Here is a 19,670-nt window from a genome sequence, read left to right on the forward strand (position 1 = left end):
TTCAAACTAAGTCCCATAGAATTCTAAAGTTTCATTCCTGTGCCTTGGGAACCACTTTGAGGTAGGAAGTAAAAACTGCCAAGGAAGAAGCTGAGCCTTTCTTCAATCCAAGCAGTTTGCCTTTATCTATCATTTTTTGAGATTCTATGTAAAATTATAAGAAGTCTACTGATATAGGAAGTTAAAAAAAGAAAAAACTGGGATTAGCTCATTGACAATATAGCACAACTCCAAAATGTTTGCTTCATGAGTATGTTGATTTTATAAGATAAACTGAACCAGCTGTCTAGGTGAGTAACCCCTGTAGCAAGAAGGACGTGCTTCACGTGGTGCCCAGCTGAAATTGGGTTGACTAGAACTAGAGCATGAGATAGTCTCTTTACAACTCTGCATTCTAAATGTAGTTTCCTGTTCAATCCCCCAAATATTTCCTTCCAATTAAGCAATTCCCTTGGCCCTTAATTTCAGAAAGCTCCTTGGAGTTCAGTTGGTAACGAAGAACTGCCTTTTCCAAACTACTCACAGAAGAAAAGCAATTGTGAGCATTATTAAGTGCTTACTCTGTGCCAAGCACTGTGTTGAACAATTTACACGTATTATTCCTCATGTGTATGTACTCTTTGCCATAATCCTGCAAAGTATACCGTATCTCCATTTTACTGATAAGAAAACTGGGACAAATAAATATCAATCTACCTAATGCCACAAAACTTGGCAGGAAATCTTTTAATATTTCCCCCACATGCTATTCTCAAAGACACCCATAAGAATAAGTGAACTTTTTCCTTGCTGTCCTAAGATGGCCCTTTCATCTACATAATGTCCATGGAATTCAGAGATTCAATCATGTTTAAGTGAAAAGTAAGCTATAAGCAGTGGGAAATCTGGGTAAATTCCACATCTTCAGTAAGATATAAAATTTCTAGTTGACTTAGGAATAACTAGGAAGTTATTTGTTGAAATCTCCACAAAAAGTCTAATATGCTTCCTGAGTGAAGCACAGTAAGCAGCTGACTAGAGGCAGTTTAGTTACCGCCTACTCTGAAGGCAGCCAAACTTGGGCTTGGGTTTGAACCCTGGCTTCAACTGACTGTGAGACTGTGGACAATTTTTAACTCTTCTAAGCTTATGCATTCTCATACACTAAAAGGGGGTGACAATAAAGGCATGGAGAGGATTAAGCAAGATAATGACAACTGGAAGCGTTTGAAATAGTCCCAGTCATACAGTAAACAGTAAATATTGGCTATTGGTATAACTGTAGGATTTATAAAGCTTTTAGATGTGAATTTTAGATGTCAGTTCTCATATAACAGTAATAATTAGCAGCAAAGATAATGAATCAGTAAAATAACAATAATAACTGTTCCTTCCCTTCCCTGATGGTTGATATTTTCCATCTACAGGAATGATCCCATCAACATCAAATCTGTTATAACATATATCATCTTAAAAAAAACTCTCCTGTGTACCACATTTCCCTGTAGCTATCATCCAATTTTTATGCACCCATTACAATAAAAGTCTTCAAAATCACGTTGACACTCAACTGTCTGTACTTCCTTTCCTTCTGTTCTCCTTTGAAATGACACTAACAAGGTTTTGAACACCTTTTTGAAACCTCTTTGAAACACCTCTTTGAAAACCACTTTTGTCAAGATCAGCAATTACCTCCTCATTGCCAATTCAATCCTCATTTTGTCCTTTAAGTAGCATTTGACACAGATGACCACTTTTTCCTTTTTGAATCATTTTCCTCACTTGGCAACATACCAGCACTGTGTTCCTTCTATCTTCTCATTTCTTCTTTCCAGTCTTTTCTACTGGTTCCTACTTATCTTTCAGAATTCTTTTACTAGAATGCCCTTGGCCTCAGATTTCTCTGTGCATTACCTAACACTCTCTAGTAATCTTATCCTGTTCTATGCTTTAAATACCATATATAGACCAACAGCTCTTAAATGTATATCTCTAACTGCAGCCTTTCCTTTGAATTCCAGATTTGCATATTCAATTGCCTACTGGACATTTCCATTTGGATGCCTAGTAAGTATCTAATATATAACATTTCTCAATCTGAATTCCTATTTTCCTATTTTACCCTCCACTTTGACCCTTCCTTAACTGTATAAATGGCAACTCTGTTTTGTTTTGTTTTGCTTTTCAGTTGATCAGGTCAAAAACTTTTTTTTTTAATATGAAATTTATTGTCAAATTGGTTTCCATACAACACCCAGTGCTCATCCCAACAAGTTGGACAAGTTACTTTGCTTCCTTATACCTGTTTCCTCATGTGTATAATAGGAAATAATATCTATTTCAAGGTACATTGTGAAGATTTAAAGGAATAACATGTGAAGAGCTTTGTACAATGCCTAAAAGTTATCTAACATTAATATAAATAAGAAAAGTAAGAATCAGAAAGTTTAAAATCCAAAGTCAAACAGCTAGGCTATAAAAATAGGAGAGGGCTGGATAAGAAATCCAGAGCTGTAATGCTGGAAAACTGGCTTATTTGTGTTTGTCTTAATATTCTTGAAACTAAATCTAGACAAGCAGCTTTTTCTCCTCCATTTGGTGCTAACTCTAAAGAGCAGAGTGAAGCCTTTGTTTTCAAGTTTTAGGAGATCCTGTTGATGTGTCCTGTTTTCTGTAATAAGTACTGTCACTTTTCTATTGTTTACTCACACAACAAACATGAATAGGAATTTATAATCTACTTGGGAACATAAGCCACATGTTTTGATAACAAGGAAGTTAGGAGAACTGAAAAAGTGCTAAGGAAATTCAGAGGTGAGAAGCATACCTTTATTTCTTCATAGGTGAAAACACTCTCCTATTCCTTTCCTCACTCCCAATCCATAGGGCAGTTTCTTTGTAAACTCCTTGCTATGGAAACAAATATATAAGAATGATTGACATGCACACATACTTTTCTCCTAAGTGTTAAGGATTCCTGTTTAAGTTCCTAACATCAATTTCTCAAAACAAAAATGCATAGACAATCTTTGGAGGAGTTAATCAGAGTACTTTTTATTCATCTCATTTGGTTTGCACACCTAAGTGGTGCCTCTGGGTATACCATAAAAAGAGCTTTAATTGAGAGCAAACAAACTTGGGTTTTACTTACCTTGGATCCACTAATTAGACTCAAGATAAAGAGTTCCTTTCAGGGAAGGGAGTGTGGAGCAGATACTTGTTTTTCCCAAAACTTTTGTCTACTTCTGCAGTTATATATTTTTTAAAGCACATATATTGTGTAGGATTATTTACAACCTCTGGAGAGAACAAACATGAAGCATTAGTGTGCATGGATACTGTCATGTGTTAAAAGAAACGCACTAGCAGTGGGCCTGTAACTACAGAATTCTGAGGTTGAATTTCAGGGTTTATTGGGGTAAGGGAGTGATTCATAAGGATGTTGATATTTTAGCATTTTCTATTCAACATGGGAATTTAAAGATTATCCTAGGAGAAATGAAGGAGAAAGCTATATGTCTCAACTCTTATTTTTAATGAGGGTGAATTTGCAGAGATGTCAAAAATTGGATAGTCCATCTGCCAAATCTCTGTTTTACATATGAACTTTTTTTTTCGCCACCTTATTCTTGTCAAAAGGTGTTGCCAAGAATCATTCCTGTCAAGGTGTTTAGTGCCAGCACTGTCCAAATAAGAAGCAATGTGAGAAAGAACTGACTTTAGGGGCACAGATGCTATTATTAGTGTTGGAACTATTCCTGTGTGGAAGCTTCTCTGTTTCACACTGAATAAAACTATGATATTTACTACCATTTAATCCAGAGACCTCTTCTCCCTTCCCCTTATAGTAACAGCACTGTGTGGTTGTTTTTTTAACTACATCTGGACTGCAAATATAAAAAATGCATCAGCTGTAAGTAGAGTTGTGACAATAAGACAAAATTCTTGCCATTACTGCTTTCACTCAAAGCCCTGAAACTCTTGCTTATGATTCTGTCTCCCAAAGTAAAACCCCTAAGTAAACCTCTCTAAGCCTCAGCATCCACACTAGAAAATTAGGAATTATAATACCTACCACACACACACACACACACACACACACACACACACACACACACACACACAAAGTTGCCAAGGTTTAAAATTATAGCCTTCACATACCATTTAGCACATACAGCATAGGAGACATAAACAATAAATGCTATTGGAAGGGAATTAGAGTGCGGAGGTTTGTCAACAAACACACCTAATTTTGATCCTGCTCTACTACTTATAAACTGTGTAACCTTAACTTTAAAATGGCCAACTTAATTTTCCTGAACCTCAATTTCTCAGAATGAATCAGAATGATATATTACCTAGTTCATAAATGTGGGATAATGAAGTGTGATAATACATCTAAAGTGCTCACCACAGTGCCTGACACATTCTAAATACTCTACATTAGCCATTATTATTAATTAATTACTTTTTGAATGCTTGTAAAAATAACACATTTTAGCATACGTGCAGGAAAATCCCTGCCAAATAAGTTCATTTATTTTCCTCTAAGAATGAACCCTCTGACAGAGAAGCCTCTATATAAGTAGAGAATTATAGAGTCCTAAAAATAGTAAATGAAAAAGTATTATTAAATTGATTAGATCATCTTAAAATCTCTCAATCTGGAAATATCCATCCTGGCATAGAGTTATACATATATTCCTGGTCCACGTCTTATTGAGAAGCTCTTTGAGCTTCCAACTGTGTCTTCCCCTGGAATAGGGTTGATATCTAAAGGAGAAATAGGTCTTATCTTGCCCTTTGGGATCTTGGCCCCAGCTAGACTTATCTCCTAAACCAGTTCTTTTGGCTACTTGCTCAACAGCTCTCTGGTTCCCAAATTTCATGAACTCACATCTCCTTCTGCTGGAGTTAGGCTTTTATCTCTAGTTCTTCTGGAATCTGGAGTCATTTTATCTCGTATACATGTTTGTTTTCCTATTTCTAGTTAATTCTGAATAAATGATTACAGACCCACAAAAACTATCCATCATTCAATACAAGTACACAAAGAGACTCCCACCAAAGTGACCCAATGCATGCAGTCAAAACAATGGGAAGGAAGTCACTGAAAATGCAGTTGGAATCACAAACATTTCAGCACCAAAGAGATTTTATGGTTGTTCCTGTGTTCGGTGAAGGATGTGACATTCTGAAATGGGTGTGTGTGTGTGTGTGTGTGTGTGTGTGTGAGCATGCGCGCGCATGCGCGTGCGTGCATGTGTGTGCGAATACACTTTCTGAATAGATCACCACATGAAAATCAATTCAGGAATATTTAAGTTCTAAATATTTTTTCAAAAGACATTTGTTTCATCAATTCACTTCTTCAACAAATATGTGGAAAAGTAAGAACAACGGCTAACATTTATGGAGCATTTTCTGTGTCAGATACTGTTCTAAGCACTGAAAAATGACAATCATAATAGGAAGTTAATAATCATAAGAGCTCCACCTTACTAAGTAAACTGAGGCACAAAGGGGTAAAATAATTTGCTCAAAGTTACAATGGATACTAAGTGATGAAACCAGGTACTTACCATATGCGAGGCACTTTGCCAGAGGTAGAGCATACAAAAGGAATAATATCTAGTCTCTGCTTTCATGAAGTTTAAGTTAAAGTGAAAAAGTCAGACAAAAAGAGTAAACAAAATAATTTCAAATAAGCACTATAAAGGGAGTAGAAAATGGGATTGTGCTATGTTATAAACTAAATTGTGTCTCTCCAAAACTCCTATGTTGGAATTCCCCAGTACTTCCAAATGTGACTGCATTTGGAGATGGGGCCTTTAAAGAGGTCTCTAAGGCTAAATGAAGTTATATCAGTGGGGTCCTAATCCAACTTGACTGGTGTCATTTTGACAAGAGAGGTTAGGACACAATCAGACACAGAGAAAAGAGTGTGTGAGGACATCTGAAGAAGACAGCCATCTACAAGCCAAGGAGAGAAGACTTAAAAGAATCCAACCTTGTGGACACTGTGATCTCAGACTTCCAGCCTCCAGAACTGTGGAAAATAAATTTCTGTTTAAGTCATCCAGTCTGGGGTACTTTGCTATAGCAGCCCTAGAGAACTAATATAGTAATCAAAGAAGGTCTCTCTCTGAACTGATTAAGACTCACAGAATGAAAAAAGTAGAAGGAAGTCCCAGACAGGCAAAAAGAGCAGAGAGAGAGACCTTGAAGGAAGAATTAAACACTTAAAATATTCTACTAATCTCAGAAGTCATCATAGCCACTTCATTGAGTGATTACTCACAAAACACTTCATAATTGGGGAAGTGTTTTACAACATTGTTCTCAATTAATCATCATAATAGTCACAGGCAGCAGATATTAATAGATTAATTTTACATATGGAAACTAAGGCACCAGAGATGCCAAGTGACTAGAACTTGCACCTAGTTCTTCTGATGTCAAAACCAATGTTCTTTTCATTATACCAAAGTTTCTTCCTAACTAAGATCACTCCTATTTTGTATAAAAGTCTCTAGTCATCATAAGGCCATATTGCACAGGGAAGGCAGATTAAGAGTTCAGAAATTATAAACAGGGTAGAGTTCTTCATCTCTTCATGTTTCACATCCCAACCCCCACACCTTCCTCTAATTGTCTTCAATAATGATTGTGCTATATAAAGGATTTTACTGTTTTTTTTAAGGTTACTTATTTTGAGAGAGAGACCAAGGTGGGAGGTTCAAGGAGAGAGGGTGTGTGGGGGAAAGAGAGAGAGAGAGAAAGAGAAAGAGAGAGAGAGAGAGAGAGAGAGAATGAGAGAAAGGATCCAAGCAGGCTCCACAGCCAGCGTGAAGTCAGATGCAGGGCTCAATCTCATGACCACCAGATCATGACCTGAGCCAAAATCAAAAGTCGGACCCTTAACTGACTGAGCCACCCAGGCCCCCTTATTGGTTTTCAAAATCTGTTTTCATGAATAAAATATTTTAATTGCTTTAATTCCCCTCTTCACTTAGACCGGGTAGACGCATGAATTCTCTTCAAAATGTCTTTGAGTTTAACTGTAGCCTTTGCAAAATGGAACCTCAGCAAGTACCTACAGTGCTTGCCAGCAGGACATGGGGAAGTAGTGCAAGCAAGGGAGATTTCCATATAACACATGTGTTCTAAGTACAAAATTACAATAATTAGAGATGGCAAAGACTGAGAAGTCTATCTCCAGGAAGGTCAATGAAAGATTATGAAAATGTTTAGTCTAGGCTGGTCCCATTCTCCTAATAGTACATACAGTGAACAAACCATATATGCATTCTCTAGCAGACTATTACATGATCTAATCAAATGTAGTTTTAGCATATTTGTGCAATGTCATGACCCATAACTCTATCATATTTCACAATCAGTTTTTCCCACTGAAGCATTTGGGATTCTGAAAGTATAAACAAAACAGACTGATTGTCTATTAAAAGTTATTCAATAAATGTTTTTGAGAATCTGTTTTGGAGACGGCCTTCCACTAGAACTGTGAAGGTTATAAAAATAGTTAAGAATAAGACTAGTCCACAAAATGAATATAAAACTCTAACAGAGAGATGTCATCCTTACTTATACCTATAATTCAAAGGCAGGATTTGTAAATTGTGGAGAAAGGATTGACAAGGGGAAAGGGGAATTTACATCCAATTGTGAACATTTCCCTTCATGGAAGAGAAAGTACTTAAACTGGGCCTTGAAAGCTGGTTAGGATTGCAACTGGTATAAATGAAAAAGGGTTGACTTTCAGATTAAGGGGCGGGTGGGTGGGATGAACAAAAATAAGAAAAAGTGAAGCCATTTCAGGGGACAATTTGATGAGAGTTTGCATATCAGGCTGAGAAGCACTGGATCTATTTTGTAAACAATAGAGAGCCAGCACAGGCATTTAAATAAGAGGAAGTCCAACAGTGAATGCCTACCGTGTACCAGGCACCAAGTCTGGCCTATAACATATGAATTTATACTTTAGTCTCCACAATCCAAATACAACACAGTAGGGTGGAGAAACTGAGGCTTAGGAGGTTAAACACAGAATCAGCAATGGGAATGACACGAACAGAACTATGCTCCAGGAGATGAGTCTTGCAACCATTTAAGAACACCCACTTATTATCAGAAACAAGGAAGTGAGGAAAAGATGATTTAAGATCAGGATAATGACATGCTGACTTTGAAGTGAGTAAAAGACAGTGAAGTGGAGATTTCCAAATAGCAATTTTAAACAAAAGGATGGAACTGATTTGAGAGGTCAGAGCTAGATGTAAATTTGAAAATAATACTACAGAAATGATAGCTTAAGTCATAAAAAGCACAAGACAGCAAAAGAAAATATTAAGAGGCAATGATAGAAGACACAACCTTGGGAAACACCACCATTTGGGGGGGGGGCAAGAGGAAGAAGGCATGCCAGTGAAGCAGAGAAAAACAGAAAAGTGAAAGAAATATTAAGGTGAAGAATAGCAAAGCTCAAATTCTTATCATATAATAATCACAAATCTAGTCACAAAGTTGGAGATGAAGATGAAGGGGATGAAACAAAATAAAAGTGGAGTAAAGGAGCTTGAGAAAAGCACAGAAGATTTTTAGAAGGTGTGGGAAACGCAGCAGGGAGTCAATCTGACAGGAATCTGACAGGAACTGCTGGCAAAAGCAGCAATGAGGTCCAGCTAATGTTAAAGCAAAGAGGGAGAGGGATACTGGGACTTTATCTAGGAACACTGATAGTCTATGAACATAACCAAAACAAGGAGGGAAACAACAAGCAGTCAAGGGGAAAGGAGAATGGATGGTTATAGAACCCATCATGGAGCCCAGACTGAGAAGAAAGACAAGTGAATTCTGCTTTTTCCTTTGTCTCTGCCATTGCAAATGCCACTGAAATGATTTTTTTTAATGCAATGATCAATGGCACTCATACTTTAAATATTCAAAATAAGGATCTAAACCAACGTTAAAATCTCTCTTGTTCCAATTCCATAAACCCAGAATCAAGTGCCCCCAAAATCCTTTTAGAAATATCTTTGACACAAAATGATAATTAACTTTGGAGTAGTGATAGCATCACTCCACTCCCTCCTTAGTGTTGGCCAGGACTTTCTTTTATTAAAATCTTGTTATTGTCCACTCACAATGACATCTCATCTACTCTGAACTCCTTCCTTCCTCTGCCACTTACCCCTTGGTTTCCTGAGATATTAGGTTAAATAATACCAATAGGAAACGATACATTATCAATCTTTCTTAATGCTTATGATAGCTACTGTCTTCAGAGTACTTTACCTTTTCTTTTCTTTATAAATCCTAAACATGTTTTAGGCAGTACAGCAAATGGCACACATAATACCATGACCTGTAATGGCATGATACCATGAGCAATGGAAGGATTTTCCATGCAATGTTCATATATTTTTAAAGCACAGGGAAGTGTTGAAGCCATTTGGATTTTGAAGCTTGACACATGAGGAAAAGAGACTGTTTTTGTCAATCATTTGATCTCTGAGATACCGGCCTTCTTTGATGGTCATATTGATTGAGTGAATACATACCCATGGTCCTCTTAGGGAATTATTATGAACCAAGAATGTTTTTATTTTGTCTTTAAACTTCTCTTTCTGGATATGCAAAATATTTTTCTTAAAATCTTACTTTTGTCATCTTCTTTAAGCACAGTCTTTAATGAAAATAGAAAAAGGCTTATTCTGATTCTGCAAAGAGAACTAAGACAATCAGATAAAAGAACTCTAGAATTTTAATTAAAGTTAAACCAAGTGTGTGCTTTTTGGCTTATTTGAATGACTGAATGTTTTTGGTTTTGTTATTAATCTTGGCCAACACTGGTTTTGTTTGTCTGCAAAGCCCAAATTTTCTAGACATTTGCTAACTCTACAATTCACTTTATGTAATAAATAGTTAAAACCACACAGATAAGGCTTCTGAATTTTCAGAATAAATGTATTTTTAAACAGTGTAGGTTCATGATTGGAAAAAAAAAAAAGAAACCACTTGTGCTCTTATTGGTCAACAGCTCTCTTTCCATCTTTGTGTAAGAAAGGCCTGAAGGGGTGCTTGGGTGGCTCAGTTGTTAAGTGTCCAACTCTGGGTTTGGGATCAGGTCATGGTCTCATGGTTTTGTGGATTGGAGCTCTGCATGGATTGGAGCTCTGTCAGTGCCGAGCCTGCTTGGGATTCTCTGTCTGTCTGTCTCTCTCTCTCTCTCTGTGTCCCTCCCCCAGACAGGCTTGTGCTGTCTCTGTCTCTCTCAAAATAAACAAATAAACTTAAAAAAAGAAAAGCCTTAAAAAAAAGGCCTAAAAACTTGAACATCTACTTTTTACTTATCTTGAGTTATTTTGGAAGAACTATTTACAAATTCCCTAGTACAAGGAATATACAAATTTGTATATTTCCAAAAGGGATGCAAAGGATCAGAAAATAGTTTTGCTATCCTCTTGTGTCTTTGTAAGTGTTCTTTCATAACTACATATGTCAAACAGTATTCAACACACTATAATACAGTGTTCCTTTGTCTATTTTATAGGGAATGATAGCTGCTTACCATATGCCAATTGTGTCCAAACATCCCATCAGTTTGCCACCCAGTAATTCACTAAAAGAGTTAATGGAGAAGAAAAAATCTGATACTCAGTTACTTAAAACACAAGCTGCATTTCAAGAATGATGAAAGATGGCTAAGAGAACGTAAGGCATGCAAATGTCTTCTATTAGTACAAAGGAAATGCAACACATATATCCTCAAAAAGGAGATAGTCAGCTACACCCAGTACTGTCTAATTCAGGACTATCTGAACTTTTTGGTTCTTTTTCCCACTCTCATCCCACTTGTGGAAAAGAATCTATTCATAGTGGAGGATAAAGGTTACTAAATAAGACTATTATAGAAGATATATAATTTAGACTCATTATATCCTACACCTATATAATTTCTATAACTGTTTAGTATAAATAATAGAAAACACTTCAGTATGTTGGCTCTCTGTGTTTCCCCATTATACCATTTGTAAGTTACAATCATTCATTTTTAGCCTAAACTTTTCTTTGTACATGGTATTAAAAACCACAGTCAAGTTAGATTGTTGGGATATACTTTATGCAAGGGTCATCTAGAAGATTAAGTACACAAACACAACCAACCCTCAGAAGCTAACTCATGTAATTATTACTTTTCTAGCTTCCATAACTTGTTACTAGCATGCTATTTCTTATCTCAAAATTCTTGCTAAAATCACTTATTTAGGGACAAGAAAATCTAACAGATGTTTTACGTTCTTCCAGTGTACTGTTCACATTCCCATTCCTCAAAGAGGGCTCTACAGCCAATGAAGTTTAAATATACTGTAAAAAGCCTAGGAATATGGAATGTGATTTGCCACCATTACATTCCACATGACAGGCAAGCCGACTCCATGGTGAATTTTGCATCAGCCAAGCAAGAGACTAATTGAGAGAACACTTCAGGTTTTAAAAGTCTACTACAAATGCATATGTTTATCAGTCATATTCTAAATGGAGCTGAACTCAGAGAGAATGACATGGCTATTAAACTTTATTGGGCTGTGTTATATAATGCAAAGACATCTGGATCTGTAGCCAAAATAATTAAGTTTGAGTCCGTCTCCACTATATACTCTGTAGCCTAAAGTAAGTCTTAACTCTTAAACTCTCTGTATCCTAATTTCTCATCTGTTTTTTTTCATTATCAAATGAAACTCACTTACAAATAAGATAAGATAGGTGGACAGCGTTTGGAAAATTTGGAAGCTCCATACACGTACAGATAACTCCTATTGTTATTATCTAGGCATTTCAAGCAAAGGATTCTTGGCTTGTGTTGCAGCTATTGGCTACATATGTATTTACAGACAATTCAATAATTTGCTCAATTTGGTGTTTGGAGTTTGAATTATCTGAACAATGGCAGGACTTGCCTCTTCTAAGACCAGTCTGTACAACACAAAACAGAGTAGAACATTTGTATATAGAAATCTCTAGGTGGCCAAACTCAAGCCAGGCTAGAAAATCTCACTGTGAAGTTCCTTGATCATTGCTTCAAATATCCCACTAGTTTAAGAAACCTGGCCATCATTGTCCTGATAATTCTCATCCTGATTCATTTATTACTGAAAAACTTGGTGATTGTCTTAGTCCATTCAGGCTGCTATAAAAAATTACCAAAGACTAAATGGCTTATAAACAATACAAATTTATTTCTTCTAGTGCCTGGGTGGTTCAGTTGTTTTAGCATCCAACTCTTGATCTCGGCTCAGGTCATGATCCCAGGGTTGTGGAATTGAGCCCCATGTCAGGCTCTGCACTGACAGCCCAGAGCCCTAGGATTCTTAGGACAGCCCAGCTTAGGATTCTTTCTCTCCCTCTCTCTCTCTCTGCCCCTCCCCTGTTCACATGCTCTCGCTCCCTCTTTCAAAATAAATAAATAAACTTTAAAAAATTTATTTCTCACAGTTCTGGTGACTAGAAGTCCGAGATCAGGGCGCCAGCATAGTCAGGTTCTTGTGAAAGGATTCTTCTGGGCCTTGCAGACTCCCAAGTTCTCTCTGTATCCTCACATGGTGGAAGAGGCTAGAGAGCTCTGTGGGGTCTCTTCTATGAGAACACTAATCTCATTCATGAAGGCTCCACCCTCAAGACCCAATCACTTCCCAAACACTCAACCTCCTAATAACATCACAGTGGGCATGAGAATTTCAATGTATGAATTTTGGGAGATACAAACATTTACACCATAGCACCTTTCAAATAAACTGTAGTCATAACAAAAAGAAAAAACTGAAAGCCAGAATTTATAAAAGTTGAATAGTTTCTCAGAACAAGAGACCTATCTAAAGATTCTGTCCCCTCTTCTTCCTATTCCTAATATCTCCATTGGCCAATTTTTTCAAAACTCAGTGTCTGGTCATATTTCATCATCAACCTACCCAGCAGAGAAAACACCTGCTATGGCTTTAGAAATACAATATGAAGAAACGTTAAGAGATTGTAACTAGCCAGAATACTTATTAGAGAGAGAAAACATTTTAATATCCCAGGAGTTACTTTAGTGCTCTTCACTACACAATAAACCACAGTGACAGCCCCATATTATTAGGTATGTACATAGAATCACTGGGAGATTTTGAGTATAAGCTCTGTATATGATTAAAACCCTAAGAGAAGAATGGTGTCTCAGGCGCAGTGTAATATCAAAGTACTGCTCCAAATTCTAAGACCAAAAAAATGATAGAAATAAGCTAAGTGGCTTCTCACACAAAGCTTTAAAAAAAATGGTTACAAACTCCTCTAGAATAGCAACAGGACTCTGCTTCTTCTGACTACCTCCTTACACCTAGTCTGGAGATGTATTACAAACTTTTTAAATGGCTATTGCTGGCTATGGTACTAAATGGCTACTAAATGACTATGGTCTGAATGTTTGTGTCCCCCAAAGCTTACATGGTGGAATCCTAATGCCCAATGTGATGATGTTAGGGGGTGGGGCCTTTGGGAGGTAATAAGGTAATGAGGGTATAGTCTTTATAAATGGGATTAGTGATGGGGCACTTGGGTGGCTCAGTTGTTTAAGAGTCTGACTTCAGTTCAGGTCATGATCTCATGGTTTGTGAGTTCCAGCCCCACGTCAGCGTCTGTGCTGACAGCTCAGAGCCTGGAGCCTGTTTCGGATTCTGTGTCTCCCTCTCTCTCTGCCCCTCCCCTGCTCATGCTCTCCTCCCCCATCCCCGCCCCCACCCTGACTCTCAAAACATGAATAAAAACTTAAAAAAAATTTTTTTAAGTAAATGTGATTAGTGCTCTTATAAAAGAGACCCCACAGAGCTCTCTAGCCCCTTCCATCATGTGAAAATACAAGAAGTCTGCAACCAGAGAGGAGCCCCATTTGACCATGCTGGCACCCAGATCTCAGACTTACAGCCTCCAGAACTGTAAGAGATAAATTTCTGTTTTTTAAAAGCTATCTAGTCTGTGGTATTTTGTTACAACAGCCCAAATGGACTAAGACAGTTACTGTCTTATGAATGAAAGATACCATAAGCAAGATTTCAGAAACTGGAATTTGCATATATTAGAATTAATGTCATCTGAAATGGATATTCTGATTAATCAACAGCTTGGATAAAAAGTGATATGTATCCCATACAGTTTAATAACATTTGTCAAATCATTAGAATATGTTAGAACTGTCCAGAACAAGTTGGATTTTTATTTGCCAGATAACATGTATTTATGTATGTATTTATATGCATTAACTAGCTTAAATCTTTTTACAACCTGTGAAGAAGATATTACTATCCCAGTTTACAGTTGAGAAAACTAGTCACAGGGCTTGGCCTAATTCCACAGCTGATACTTAGAACTATTACACTATAATCTCCTGCCTTTATGAACCAATGTCTCTGAATACCAATTACTATTTCAATGTCTTGAAATGCAGTTATAAAAACACTTGCTATTGACAGAATGCTGACGAAGTAAGTTTTACTGTTCCAAAGTCTGTGTCCCTGGAGTTCACAGGCTGGTGGAACACCCAAAGGAAAAATCTCTGGTTAAATCTGGCTAAATGAGGCACCTGACAGGGCTGCAATCCAGAATATGTTGATCCAATAACCTGCCTAACTGTCTATAGCAGCTAATATTCCAGAAGTATTAGCTGACTGCAACTCTGATGTGAAGCAGCTGTGTAAGGTTGCTTCTGGGTAGCCAAATATCTATTATCTCCCTTTTATAGAGGGAGGCAGTAAACTGCCCCATACTCTAAGGTCAGCAGCAGTTCTCAAAGACCTTTCTAGCTACTTCCAGGCCAACTGGCTAAGGACACATGACTAACAGTGCAAACTAAGCAACTTGAATATAGACTTAAGAGCTAGAGTGTGTTGCTTAAAAGAATGCACATCCACCAAACTTCCAAAACAGATGTGCGAGCACACAACCATAATACAAGAATTGTTTTCCCCTGTTCTGCATGCTCTAGCCAGGCAAAAGAGCATTGTTGCCAACAACAAACCAGCTACCATGGGTGGAATGTCCAGTTACTCTAATCTGAAGAAATATTTCAGAACACTTGTTTCACTGTTGGTCCGTTTCCATTAGTTATTTAGAAGCTTCCTAGCTAAACCTTCATGGATGCCTTAAAGAAAATGTTATTGATATCTTCAGATTGTGAGCTTAAAAGTGACCTTAAAATCTCTTTTATTTTTTTATTTTTTTTTTAATTTTTTTTTCAACGTTTATTTATTTTTGGGACAGAGAGAGACAGAGCATGAACGGGGGAGGGGCAGAGAGAGAGGGAGACACAGAATCGGAAACAGGCTCCAGGCTCTGAGCCATCAGCCCAGAGCCTGACGCGGGGCTGGAACTCACGGACCGCGAGATCGTGACCTGGCTGAAGTCGGACGCTTAACCGACTGTGCCACCCAGGTGCCCCGAAAATCTCTTTTAAATGAATGTGATTTTTCCCTCAAGTGGAAGGAAAAATAAGGACATCAATAGGATAAAAAATTCAATTAAAAATACCACTCTTTAAAATATTAAATACAACTACACGACATCAATTCTGTCATTAATGAAGAAAATGTAAATTTGTTTGTATGTGTCAATACTATCAGTGTATGCATATTGCATAATAAGAAATAAAATTTGCATTTCTTTTTACTTTCTTGACCTTGGCAAATATGTTTCAATTCATGGTGCCTCCAAGCTGTATAAATTAACGTCATTTCCTTAAAATAATTTAAAAGAATATCATATGTACATAAATATTTTATATGAATTCCAGAGCACAGCATTTTTCCCTCAAAAATTTAAAGATGATTGTATTTAATGCTATAATCCCAAGTTGATAAATTTGCAATTATAAACATCACCAAGAAAATCATAATTTTCTTAGAGAAAATAAACCACTTTGTTATAACCATTACAACACAAAATCAAGAAAAATATACTTACCTTGATTTTTTAAAATTAATTGTTTAAAAACACCCCTTATAAAACAATTCCCATTTATTCATCCAGTATACTATTATGTAAAAGGCAAATTCTTAGCATTTTAATTCTTTTTATCCAAAAATCACTACAATTATTCTATCCGACAGAAATACTCTAAGTCTACAAATCCCTCTTACTTTCATCTTTACATTTAAATCTCAAAAATAATTTAATATGATGTCCGAGCCCCGTGTTCCCAAGATGTCTGATTTCCCTCTAACTGGTCAGCTTAATAAACCAGCTCCAAAGATTTCTCATAGTGATACTGATAAAAGATCTACAAAGATGAAGAAGAATATACACTCATAGTGCCAAAAAAATGTCTCCACCAAGAGAGTCCTTCAAGATTAATTTAGTCTGTCTCCCTACTCCAAACTCTCCTAATTCCTCATATTTGAGGTAGCGATCAGAAGAATGTGGTCACTTCACATGTCTCTACAGTGAGAATTCCTGGGTTTGAGCACCAGGTTTGCTGCTTACTAGCTGGGTGACCTTGGACAAGTTGCTTGACCTTTCCAACTTTAGTTTCCCCTGCTGTAAAATGAGGGCTAACAAAAGTACCAATTACATAAGGTTTTTGTGAATATAAAATAAAATAATGCAAGTAAAGCACTTCATAAAATTGCTAACAAATACTAAGTTGTTCTACGAAGTAGAACAGATGGGAAGAATAGGATTCAGTCACAAGTTTCAACGTTGTTTCTAATGACATACAGTAAGTACCTTTGAATAATGTCATACAAAAATGAATTCAAAATAAAATTTTCTGCTCACAAGACAATCTGATGTTCAGATCCACAGAATTTAACAGCATTTCTGGAAAAGATGATGTGAGACAAATGGGGCTAGGAATCCTCAGAGGGGTGCATTTTTCATTAGTTTTGGTATAACTCAATAGGAAATATGCAAAAGGAAACACTTCTGGAATAGTGATGAAAAGACCTCAGAAAAGCCACTCCCGTGTAAAAACAATGCAAATACTGGAATAATCAAACTTTTTCAGAACTCTGGATGTTAACTAAAGTCTTGCAACAATTCAAGGAGAGTTAATTTTCAAAAAGACAAAAATTCATTGACGGTTAACCCAACCAAACAGAGACATGAGTGGCCTCATATCATAAATAAAACAAATTTTAGGTAATTAAGCCCAAAAGTCACTTAGCCAACAGAGATAATGAAAACCAACAGCAACAAAAAGACCTGTGGAGGAAAGAATCTGATCTCAAGAGTTGTCACATTATATCATTTTAAGTATCTAGTTTTGAAAAAAAAAAATGATGAAAAATAGAAAAAAAAAAACCAGGAAAGTATGGACCATGCACAAGGGGAAAAAGCAAACACAGAAACTTGGCCTGAGGAAGTACAGATGTTGGACTTACTGAACAAAGACTTTAAAAAACTACCATAAGTATGTTTGAAGGTCTAAAGGAACAGACTAAAGGACTAAAGGAACAGACTAAAAGGAATAGACTAAAGAATTAAAGAAAACCATGAGAACAATCACTTACAAATAAAGAATATAAGCAAAGAAATAGAAACGATTAAAAAGAAGCAAACCAAAGTTCTGGAGTTGAAAGTATAACATCCATTAGAGGGTCTCAATAGAAGACTAAGCAAACCAGTAACAGAATGACCAAACTTGAAGACAGATCAGTTGAGATTATCCAGTCTAAAGAATAGAAAAAGAATGAGGAAAAAGTGAATAGAACCTCAGAGACACACAAGAAATCATCAAGCATACCAAGATATCTATAATGGGAGGAAAGACAGAAAGCAACAGAAAGAATATTTGAGAGGAGAGAGGTTCGATGGCAGAGCAGCATAGAGATCTTTAGCTTGTTGTGTCCCTGAAACACAGCTAGATCAGTACCAAACCATTTTGGACACCTAGGAAATTGATCTGAAGATTAACACAAAAATATGCATAACTTGAGCCACAGAACCAGCAGGTATGTGGTGCAGAGAGGTGAACTGGGAAAGAGAAAAGCCACAAAGGGTAGGGAGCTGATTTTGTGGAGAGAAGACAGAGAAAGAGAAAGGGGGAGAGTGTGGCACATCAGGGGTGCAGGAAAAGAACTCCCCTGAAAGTATCTGGAGAGAAAAAGAGAAAAAGAGTGAAAACATTCACAGGGGACTGAACAAGAAATCTGTTCCACAAAACCATTGATAGGAAGAAGAGAGAGGGTTTCAATACCACCAGAATTATATAAACAGTGGAACACCGACTGTGAAATTCTGGAGCTCAGTGCCTGGCAGTTCTCTGATGAGAAAGCAGGGAGAATCCCCAGGAGCAGGCACTAGGGTCTGAGGGGTCCATATGCTACATGGGGAGAAGCAGTTCCCTTGCTTGGACTGCATTTGGTAGAGACAATATGGCCTTCCCATGGGCAAAGGTCCCAGCAGACCCCAGAGAGCAGCCACATTTGCTCGTGTTGGAACAAAGACACCAGAGGGTTGTGAAACCTGGCTCTGGCTGTGTGTTGTGATTTGCCACGGCTCTGGCTGTGTGTTGTGATTTGCCATAATCACTGAACCTCTGTCACGGCAATCACACGAACATTTTCTGGGGCAAGCCAACATCTGGCCATTGCTCAGCGAGACCCTCCCCCAGAGAGTTGTTGCAGGTCCAAGCCATAGGAGTCTCTGAAGTATGGGGTTTTGAAACACAACCCTATCTGAGATAAAACTCTGGAAGGAGGGACCGCATGGTAGGTGGGCAGCTTGGACACTGACAGGGTGAAGGTGGGGAGTGGACAGAGGCCTGAGACAAAGGAGGGGTGCTTGATCGTGGGTCAGTGAGAGTGAAGTTCCTGTGCCAGAGACTAGGGACCTGAGTGAGGCTATTTCCACCTCTCCCGCACAAGCACACACTTGCAGACACATGGGGCCACACTGATCCACCCCAGTAAGCTAAGCAGCACCACCTACTGGAGAATGGAGCCATTACACCAAACCCCACCCAACAGCTCCCTCCAAGCACATCTCCTAGAATACCAATACAAGTCACTACACCTGCTTAGAGTATGGACTTTAGAGGGCTTCATGGTTTCCGTTCTAGGGGAAACTAGATGTAACTTAATTCAGGTTTCATTCTGTTTGCTGGTTCATTTATTTGTACGTTTTCTTTGCTTCTGCTTTTGCTTAAATTGTTTTCTTTTTTCTCTTTTTTTTCTTTCTTTTCTTCCTCATTTTTGGATAAAGAAAGAGAAAAATTAATTTTTATTTTTATATATTTTTTCTTTATTTTTATTTTTTAATTTGTCTATTTAATTTTATTTCATTTTATTCTATTTTATTAAATATATTTTTTAATGTTTAAATTTCTTTCTTAACTTTTTTTCCTCTTCTTTCCTTTTTCCCAATTCTATCAAGCTTCTTTAAACAAGCAGATCAAAACACACCTATACCTCGCTTCCTTTATTTGATTTTTTCTTTTGTTTCTAATTGTTTAATTTATTACTTTTTTTCTTCCTCGAAAATGACAAAATGAGGTAATTCACCCCAAGAGAAAAAAAAAACAGGAAGGAATGACAGCCAGGGGCTTAAGCAACACAAATATAAACAAGATGTCTGAACTAGGATTTAGAACCACAATAACAAGAATACTAGCTGGGGTTGAAAAAAGGATATAATCCCTTTCT

At 37.2% G+C, this 19,670-nt stretch overlaps 1 long non-coding RNA gene across 3 annotated transcripts in view; it reads right to left on the bottom strand.

Annotated features, from left to right (window-relative positions):
• LOC121027325 (uncharacterized) overlaps positions 1–19,670 on the bottom strand; it is a 97,225-nt gene that overhangs the window by 53,989 nt on the left and 23,566 nt on the right. For all 3 annotated transcript variants that reach the window (XR_005788665.1, XR_005788664.1, XR_005788663.1), the window contains one exon: positions 2,807–2,889. This is a non-coding gene — a long non-coding RNA (uncharacterized LOC121027325). The remainder of the gene's footprint in view (positions 1–2,806; positions 2,890–19,670) is intronic.

This window comes from Herpailurus yagouaroundi, unplaced genomic scaffold, assembly GCF_014898765.1.
Source record: "Herpailurus yagouaroundi ecotype Mexico unplaced genomic scaffold, PumYag 77, whole genome shotgun sequence".
Taxonomy (NCBI): domain Eukaryota; kingdom Metazoa; phylum Chordata; class Mammalia; order Carnivora; family Felidae; genus Herpailurus; species Herpailurus yagouaroundi.